This window comes from Carassius carassius, chromosome 31 (genome assembly GCF_963082965.1).
Source record: "Carassius carassius chromosome 31, fCarCar2.1, whole genome shotgun sequence".
Taxonomy (NCBI): Eukaryota; Metazoa; Chordata; class Actinopteri; order Cypriniformes; family Cyprinidae; genus Carassius; species Carassius carassius.
The window spans coordinates 14,829,547-14,839,833 of record NC_081785.1 but is presented as its reverse complement, the minus strand read 5'-3'; the positions used below and the strand labels follow the sequence as shown (position 1 = coordinate 14,839,833).

At 34.2% G+C, this 10,287-nt stretch overlaps 1 pseudogene; it reads left to right on the top strand.

The window, feature by feature from the left end:
- Positions 1-2,986: 2,986 nt before the first annotated feature.
- Positions 2,987-7,480, top strand: LOC132111618 (ALK and LTK ligand 2b-like; annotated as a pseudogene).
- The last annotated feature ends 2,807 nt before the right edge of the window (positions 7,481-10,287 follow it).

Genomic DNA, 10,287 nt, shown 5'->3' with positions numbered 1-10,287 from the left:
CAAATCTTGTGGTTTCAAGGTCTCTGCGATGTTCATTAGTTACAACAACTTGCCCCTACTTGTGTTATTATCTTGGTTGTACCTGCTCATGTTCAGCATTTTATCAAGTTTTGTAAGTCACTTAGATAACTAGGGGCAGCTTTGAAGAATGTTTTAACCACAGATGATAAAATAAGGGATGCAGGAACATTTCATTTACAAGTACAGTATGGCTATTTGGGGGAGGGGGTGGGGGTTGAAGAGAAGGTGGGGCAGAAGAATAAAGACTGTAGGACTGAAAGAATGATACCAGGGCTGTGAGTGATAAAGGAAAAGAAAAGTGAGCTATTAAAAAATACAACAATGCATTATTTATTTGGCACAAAACAATTGTGTGACCATGTTACGGATCACTCGGGAAGCTGAGGAGTAACAGAATGAAGATGTTTATTGTACACAGACACAAGCAGAGGAGCAGGTAGTGATGAGTGACAATGAGGATGGATCCGTGAAGGTAGGTTTAGACTTCTTGGAGGGACGGTGAGCCACACACACGCACACTTGGGGAACTGGGTCTTCGGAGGGAATCGCTGGAGAGAGTAGAAGAGGAGTTAGTCCTTATAGTAAGCATACAGGAATGATCTTGTCGCGAACGTGACCGGACAATGTTTGAGTGCGTGTGTGGCTTTTATGGTGCTGCGGTGATAGGCTGGTGATGAGGATCAGGTGGATGTGATTTAGAACTCCGGTGAGGGTGTGCGTTGTGATTGTGTGGAGGTGGAACCTGGTGTGTTTGTAACAGACCATTGATGTGATTTTTTAACTTTAGGTATTTTCCCTACATTCAATTAGCCTGTAACAATAATTTCTACTCTTTTTTTATGAGTTTTTATTGCACTGAACTCATAGCTGCATGCTGTCACTTTGAAACTTCTTACATTTAATTAAAACATTTATGAAAAAATAATATTTACATTTATTAATTTAGCAGATGCTTTTATCCAAAGTGACTAATAAATGAGGAACATCATAAGCTATTTATCAAAATGTTTTTAAAGTTAAGATTTCAAGTTTAGTGTGTTTCGTGTGCATGTTGTTCCAATTTGTAGGATTTTCTTTCTTGTTTTTTAATATATAAAAACTGTTTTTGTCAATGAGGTCCAGAAGAATACATTATATATATATGTATGTGTGTGTGTGTGTGTGTGTGTGTGTGTGTGTGTGTGTGTGTGTGTGTGTGTGTGTGTGTGTGAAAACAATAGTATACAGAAAAAAGTATATATATGTATATAAAAAGGGAAACACTACTTGATTTATCGGTAACACTTTAGAATAATGGTCCGTTGTTAACAAGTAACTATGCAGGAATAAATAGGTAGTACTACATTAACACTTAATTTAATATAATTAACTAATAGAGAAGCAAGATTAACTAAGCAGTAAGTAGTAGCAAATTTAGGACAAAGTTAGTTCCTTATTAGATATTTGATAATTACTAAAAAATATATCCTCATTGAGAACTATTTGTGAACTATAACCAGTAAATAAAGAATAACCAATTAATTACTAATCACAACAGTAATGTCTTAAAAGTGAACAACTGGGTTCTTCATAGAAACTAATTTATGAATTTGATATCCCCCCAAATAATTCGGCTTCATTTTAAAATTGTGACTACTACTCTTACCAAAGGATGGATGTTCTCTGTTTATTTCAAACTTAAACATAAAATAATAAAAGAAAATTCACTTAAAAATATGAATAATTAAGAAGTGACGCTGACAAGCTCATGATTGAATTAGTTCACAAGTATGATCTCTGCTTCATGTCAGTTCAATATGTATCCCACTCCAAAAGACCTATAAAATATCACTAGTGCTTCACACAAATGTAGGACTGTACAGTATGTGTCAGATATAAAATATGTTAAATAACTTATTAAATTACTTAGTAATTACTAAGTGGTTAAGGTATTTTTCACTTTAAAATAATGGTCCAGATCACTAGTAGTTCCTTAGTAGCACTTTAGCTTTAAAGTGAAAAATAGATTAGCCCCTCACTAATTACTTAAGCGTTACCTTGTCAGTCTGCAGGAACTACTAGTGATCTGGACCATTATTTTAAAGTGAAAAACACCTTAACCACTCAGTAATTACTAAGTAATTTAATAAGTTATTTTACATATTTTATATCTTACACATAGATTTGTGTGAGGCACTAGTGAAATTTTACCAGACACCGTAATCTGGAATATGCGGTTTTGTGCTTAACACAGTATAAATGCAGTCGATGCCTTCATTAAGAATGCAAATTGTTTTTTTCAAGAGAACATCATTATTTATTATCCTACGGTTTTGTTTGAAATAAACAGAGAACATCCATCCTTTGGTAAGACTAGTAGTCACAATTTCAACTTGTAGCCGACTTATTTGGTGGATATCATATTCATAAATTAGTTTCCACCAATAATACAATTGTTCACTTTAAAGAGGTTACCGTTGTAATTAGTAATTGGTTATTCTTTATTAACTGGTTAAAGTTAGGAAACATTTCTCAGTGAGGATATTTATTTTTAGTAATTATCAAATATCTAATAAAGAACTACCTTTGTACTTCACTACTACTTACTGCTTTGTTAGTCTTGCTTCTCTATTAGTTAATATTAAGTGTTAATTTATTACTATCTATTACTTCCTGCATAATTACTTGTTAACAACGGACCATTATTCTAAAGTGTTACCGATTTATCTTCTTTTTTTCTACCACAGAAGAAAGAAAGTCATATAGGTTTAACTACAACAGTGTGATTAAATGATGACAGAATTTTCATTTACTTATTTTTATTTTTTAATCTAAATAATGTACCCTGTGGACATTTCATAACACTCATCATCAAACTAACGTATTCACTGTGTGGCACTGTTGAGCTGTGCCTCGACACCGCATCACGTTATCCCAGATAAATCCATGCAATATGATTAATAATAGTTCCCAATGTATATAATCCTGATTATCATTAGCTATGGACATGGAAGCGCGCGGCAGAATGGTGTGAAACAGCCAAAGAGGAGGGGAATGAAATATGAGTGATTTTTCTTTTCTTTTTTTTTACTCAAAGGGAGTGGTATAATGTCGAGATTGAGAACGAAACCAATATTAGAGAAGGCCACAGTCTTCTCATAGACGCTGCTGTGGATAGTCTCCAGGATTTTCTGCCTTCCCACTCCAGCTCTTACCGTGATGGTTTCTGATTATATTTTGGGCTGAAATACAAATCTGCAGCATCCTCTTTGGGGAAACTTTAAAATAAAGGAGGTCGCACGTACTTCATAAGAAGGTACAAAGAGGCATTAGGACACAGAAAACACTTCTGGTGAGAATCTTTCCACTCGTGCCAAATTGGACCACCGGAAGATGCGCGTTACGAGACAGTGATCCAACAAAATTATTAAAATGCATTTTTTAAGGAGTACTCTTAACGCGTTTCTAATTAAAGACATGCCGGGGTAATCCACATGGGACAGCTCCTTACGTCTGCAACTGACACTAAAAACTCAGGAACCCATGCCGGATGATCTGTAGCAACTTTACGCACCGGAGGGGGGAAATAAATAAATAAATAACTGCGGACTTTCGTCAATGTCAACCCACTTCGAGTCAACACGATCAACAGATGACCACGGCTGTCTTTAAACATATAAAAGAGACTCGCTCTCCTTGTGTCATGGTGCGCTAGAGCCTGTGGAAGTACCTTTGGAGAGGCGAAGCCAGCGGAGTTTATTTGATGTGCTTTGCGTTAACTTTATTAATCTTTAAACAGGCGGCAAGGCTGTCAAACAAGTGTAAATTAAATCTGCATTGAAGAAAAACAGGTAATTTGCTACTTTTTCAAACAAATACTTGTTTCCAAAGGGTCTTTGCGCAAGAGCGTTCATGCGTAAAAGTGGAGAAAACTCGGGAATCTTGCGTGGATCTGTGTGATGATGTGATCGCTTAGAGGTATCGGACAGTGCCTGAAGCTACATTTACTTGTTTTTAAGTGAATCGGAAACTTTCACGTTAATTTGTTGCAAATTTCAACTTAATATTAAGAGGAGAGAGATAACAATGCGTAATATACTGTGCTTGCTTATTTTAGCTGGACATTATTTAATTATTAGCAAACCTTAAGTATTTGTCAGGATGTAGTTGACATAAAACAATACTTGTGGGAAGCTGACATCCTGCTGTATGTCACCTAAAACTAATTTAAAACAGCTTTTTGCTAACTTTTTGACAATTATTATTCATGCAGCTTTTACGATCTTTTTCACAACAAGTAACACATTGAATTAAACGCATTGAATTGAATTTTTTAAGCAAAAAAATAGTTTTTTTTTTTAACATACTCCAATAATCTGTTTAATGTAACACTTTATAAGATTTTTTTTTTTTACAATGTATTAACTGAAAGACTCATGGAATATTTGTAAAAAAATATATAATATAATATAATATAATATAATATAATATAATATAATATAATATAATATAATATAATATAATATAATATAATACAACAATTGCAAAAATGTATTTAAGTGTACAGTCATATACATTTTAACCAAAAATCTTTAAATGTTTTTAGAAATTATGTTTCAACTACATATTCATGGCATATTTTAAACAGATTTATATGAATCAAGAATAAGTGCCAGGGCACTAAAATGATCTTGTGTTTGCAGGGCTAAACAACTGGACGCTGGGCTGAGGGGCTTTCTTTGCCCACATTTCAGCATGAGTGCAGTACGCACACCTGTCTTCATAGGTCTCCTTTTGCTGATCCTCACGACCGGCTTCTGCAGACCAAGAGACAGGGACGGCACCAGTCTGCTGGACTTCCTAATAGACAGAGAGAGACTAGCACAGGAGCATCACATTGAGGGAAACACACAGCATCCCCTCGAGATTGTTGAGAAGTCGGCAAAAACAAAAGACATTATTAAAGTTACAAAGTCAATTCAGCATGAACGCATTCTTGGTAAGCATCACCACATTCACTCACTGACAAAATGATATAATGAGAACTGTTCCATACTTGTAGGAATACAGTAGTGGTTATTTGATCTGTTGGGTCTTAATTACAATTAACAACCAGAGGAATTTCTCCATTTTAACAGAGGTCTTTCCGAGAGACCTTCGACAGAAGGAGAAGTTTTTAAAACATTTAACAGGTGTGCAAGTCTCGGTTCTCTGTGCACTTGCTTTATTATGTTTGTGAACTGACAGCAATTTAATATCTGTTTTTGTATATTTGCAGGGCCACTTTATTTTAGTCCCAAATGCAGTAAACACTTTTACAAACTGTATCATAATTCCAGGGACTGCACAATACCAGCCTGTAAGTGCCACCTCATTGAATACCATTAGCATGACTACAGAAGCTATGGGAGTGTGAGAAATGTTTAATTTTAATGATTGATCTGTTTTGCCAAGTATTCAGGTGAATGATTAAGCATGCACTTGTTTTGATGTTTTCACACTATGTTGACTATGATTTTCTAAGGTACATGTCTTAAATCTGTTTTGTCTTTTTCTAGATTATAAAAGATGTGCTCGGCTTCTTACAAGACTAGCAGAGACTCAGCGGTGCTCAGAGGGATAGATGCTGCAGGTGAATAGTTAATGTATACACAGATTTAATAGAAAACATGTCTGCTGTGTGATATATTACTGCTAAAATGTTTGTTATGGAAATATTTGCCCAGGACACACACTAAGTGATCAAATGTCTGGATTTTATTTTCAAGGACACAATCATCCCATTCTAAAAAAAAGAACTTGATAGACAGTTTCTGGTTACACACACACAGTGAATTCCACGTACAGAAGTATTAAACGTAACTCTACATGAGAAATATTACACCTAACTGTTTTATGACCTTTCTAATATTACGGAGCACACAGATTAGCTTTTACTTCACCTGACTGGAATGAAAGGGTTTTCACATTTTAGCTAAAAGGCTGTTCTGATGGAGTTTCTAGTGTAAAGGTTCTCAGAATGTGCTCTGTGAGTTGACTGGCTGATAGAAATAGACATAAATACAAATAAAACTACTAAAATGGGTTAAACACTGCAATGTTCCTCTAATTGAACAAAAACACGTAAGAAAAGCAAAAACAGGTCAAACTGTGGCACAAAGTACATGAATATAATCAGGTATTACATTCTCAATTGACTGCATAAAGCATGTTAACTATTTGAAGTTAAGAGCCACACTTATGGACAATGGCCCTTTTCTTTATGACACTGCTTTAGTTCTCAGCTTAACTTTAAACCTTCAGTCCTTTCACCATCTGTCTTGCACAATTTGCTCTTCAGTGCTGATCTGTACCCACACTATTGTGCCTCTGAGGAGCATAAACTATATAATCACAAGATTTATTTGAGATCTTTTTATCCTGTTTCTTGTAAAAACTAATTATAGCTTTTACCTTCATTTATAATTGCTTTGTATACTAAAATAATAACAGTTGGCAGTATTTTTAAATAGACATTTAATTATTATTATTATTTTTAAGGTGTGCAGTCATAAAACCTGAGATATCTAGGTGGATAATAATACATATTATTATTAAACAAACAAACAAATACATAACATCAGCACTTTCTAATGCCCCCTTTTATTTTTCCATACATCAGTCCTCCAGCATGTATTTCTAGTATGTATTTCAGATATTTTACCAGCAGAGTTTTATTAAGGCATATTGTGTTGAAGTAATTTTTTGCTCATGTCAATCATTGTTTCCTTTTACATATTTCAACAGACCTGAAGAAATAAAGAGAACCAAGAAAAGTGCCTTGGAGAAAAAAACAGGGAAATGAAATGAGTTCTGAACAATCATATTTATCACGTGAAACTTGGCTATTTTTACAATGAAACAGAACTCCTCTTTTGACCTTTTCTTCTCACATACTGCTTGTCAATCTTGTGAGTTGACAAAACTGATTTTATAACTAAGTTTACTGGCAATGGTCATGGTGAAAATGAAGAAAAACAATGTTTTATGGGAAAAACAAACACAAAAAAAGCCCTGCTGCCAAATGATAAACTCTGGGTGTCACATTCAACTGCATATATATTCTCAGTTGAGACTGCCTTCACATGTTGTGTGTCCAGTAGTTTTTGGCTGAAGAATAATTTATATGTTGTTTTGCAGATGTTCAAAGGTGTTTACTGGCTGAACGGCAACCTCAAATTCACATTCCTCAAAGCCAGAGCTAAATCCTTTGATTGAATTATGAATTGCATGATACTTTCTTGCCTTTTTTGTCTTTACAAGACATGTCTTGCCATTGATGAATGCTACTGGTTGCAGTTTATTCTGTGAAAGAAATTAATTGCATTTTACCAATATTGAATGTCTTATATTATGTATTTATACATTCAAGTTATTAAATATTGCTACTGTCAAATGTATAAACGCCTAAGTTAGAGTTCAGTTTGTAAATATATACAGTATATATATATATATATATATATATATATATATAAAACATGTGATCTTTAAATAAACATACTTGTATATAATGTGACGTATGAGGGATGTTGACATATGAAGTTTAAGTTTATTTCTAATAAATGCTATTCTGTTGCTGCTTTTCATAGTTTCCCATTCCATTTTGGCTGTAAACTCATCGTTGAGAGGCATGAGACTCATTTACTGGTGTGGGAAAGTAGTACTCTGCTCTTGTTATAGCTCAGTAATAACAGCACACTTAAGTGACAGTCTTCGCAAATAATGTTTGCAAAGGCATTTTACTCAGAAACAAAAGGGAAAGAGAAAACATTTCAAATTCTTTTTTTGGTTTGTTTATCAACAACTTTTATTAGTGTCCATTAAGTAGAGGAAATTTCACCATTATAGCTGTTTCAGAGTCCAGTCCAGTCTTTGGGGATGTCTACAGTTTGGTATTAAGCAGCAGCCCATCGACCTGACTTATAAGTTAACATATGTCATAAGTATGCTTGTCTGTAAGTGAATTATCCCTCTATTATCTCTGGGTTACTTTTCCAGAGTCCTCCTACTTAATGTGTCCAGTCATGCTAGTGACACTTGTGCACAAGCTTAAGCACAATCAAATTAATGAATGACCAAATTAAAGGAGATACAAAGAAAGATTTGCAGAGATAACCATACAAGCAGATGATGTGTTTAATTGGGCCAAAGATCAGCTAGGCATCTTTAACTCACAGAGCGGTGAATAAATCTAAAGAACATTATAGTTCAAACATCCCATAAAATAAAGGCAGAATCACTCAATTTCAGTAGAAGAATTCCTGTTTTACTGAAAACATGAGTACTCATGTAACCATCTAGCATCCAAGTTCACTGCATAAACTTTCTCTTGTTACGTTCAGCCACATTGCAAGCAATTATATCGGTCTGCTGAGGTAATACAGTACCTGTGTATCTCTTTCTTTCTTGCTTAGGAACTCCCACTAGTTGCCAACACTGTGGTTTAGCTGGTCTGACTATCATTTTGGGCAGCAGCCAAGTAAGAGTAAGAGTACAAAGCAACAAATGGTACATCTACCATTATGACTGAAACTGACCATCAAGAGAAGAATATAAAGAATTTGGAATATCTGTAACTTAATAATGCAGGAAATTAAATGCATACTGGTTATATTTGGATTCTGTCATAGCCATATGGTGTTACAGTAAATATGCACTGGTGGCAATGTAAAGTGACATGGATGGGCAGATAGCAGTGATTTAAAACCAAAGATCAGGTGCAAAACTGGCCAAATCTCTCCTGATTATTATAAATGAATCATTCAAAATCTGGTGACTCATACCTCCACGTCAGCCTTAACCGCATGCAATGATTGTGACATGAGCAACTGAGCAACAGCACTGCTTTATAATCAACAGCATTGATTTATAATCAAGCTTTATTAAAAATCGTCATCATGCTGAAGTTGTTACATTTGGCTAATATTTATGATTTTCCCCAAATAAATGCATTCTAGGAATTGTGGCTTTAGCCAAATTATTTCTTTAGAAAGACATTTTGTGCTTTGTCATTTACAAAGTTGAAGGACAATTTCTTTGAGACAGCTCTAACAGAAGCCAAAATCATTACCGAGAAGCCTAATTTTGTAAGTTGTCTGGAAAGGTGTTCCACAAAAAGCCCTTCTAGGTTCTAATGCTTGTTCCCTTTTCCAGCTGCTGGAAAAAGTTCCCGGAAGTGTGACATGAAGCATTCAAAGAACTCCATAAGCTGATTACTAGACTTTTGTTGAGCACATGATCTGAGAATGTTCAAAGAAACAATGTATCCGCCAATGAAAGTTCCTCAAGATTATGTCTATGGCATCAAGGCTGAAGGATGCATGTAAGATCAGGAAAAAGACATTTGCCCATCCTTTCCTTTATAAACAACACCCTGCCATGAACTCTGCCAAACTGTTTGGTAAAACTTGATTTGTTAATGACGAACCTCCAAAGCTTCTACATTGGAATGTCTTTGGAGAAATCTGTACGAAAGGTTGCATTAAACAGTTTTCAAGCCTTGTGCCAGATTCAAATGATCTTGTTACAATTAGGACTAAACAAAAATGCAAACCAATATGTTAATACACCTCAGTTTGAAGGGTTTTACTCTACAGTAAATTCACATTTAATCATTTGCTGAAATACCCATAATTGTATATGGATTAAACTGAGTCATAAAGTGAAAAGAAAAATTAAGATTTCTGTCTCTGTGTGTTGTAATAGAAGTCCGGTTAATTAAGTTTAAAATGTTACAAATTGTTTAACCTCTTTAAACAATAATATTGTGAAATATTATTACAATTTAAAGTAACTCTTTTCATTTCATATGTATGTATATATATATATATATATATATATATATATATATATATATATATATATATATATATATATATATATATATATATATATATATATAATTATTCCTGAAATGGTAATGCTGAATTTTCAGCAGCTATTACTCCAGTCTTCAGATCACATGATCCTTCAGAAATCATACTAATATGCTGCTTTGCTGCTCAAGAAACATCGTATCCTCTCCTATCCTATCCTATATGATCTTCACATTATTAGGCCCTAAAACATCACATAATGAGATCTAAGCCTATAGAGCAAATCTGTTGTAATGAAATTTCAAAAATAACCCCTGAGAACATCTTCCATTTGTTACGGTCATTGGTCATGTTCAGAACTTAGAGTCAAAATCAATTAAAAGATTTTCCAAACTTCAGTCTTTAATCCTCTAATTTAGGATTTTTGCAGATT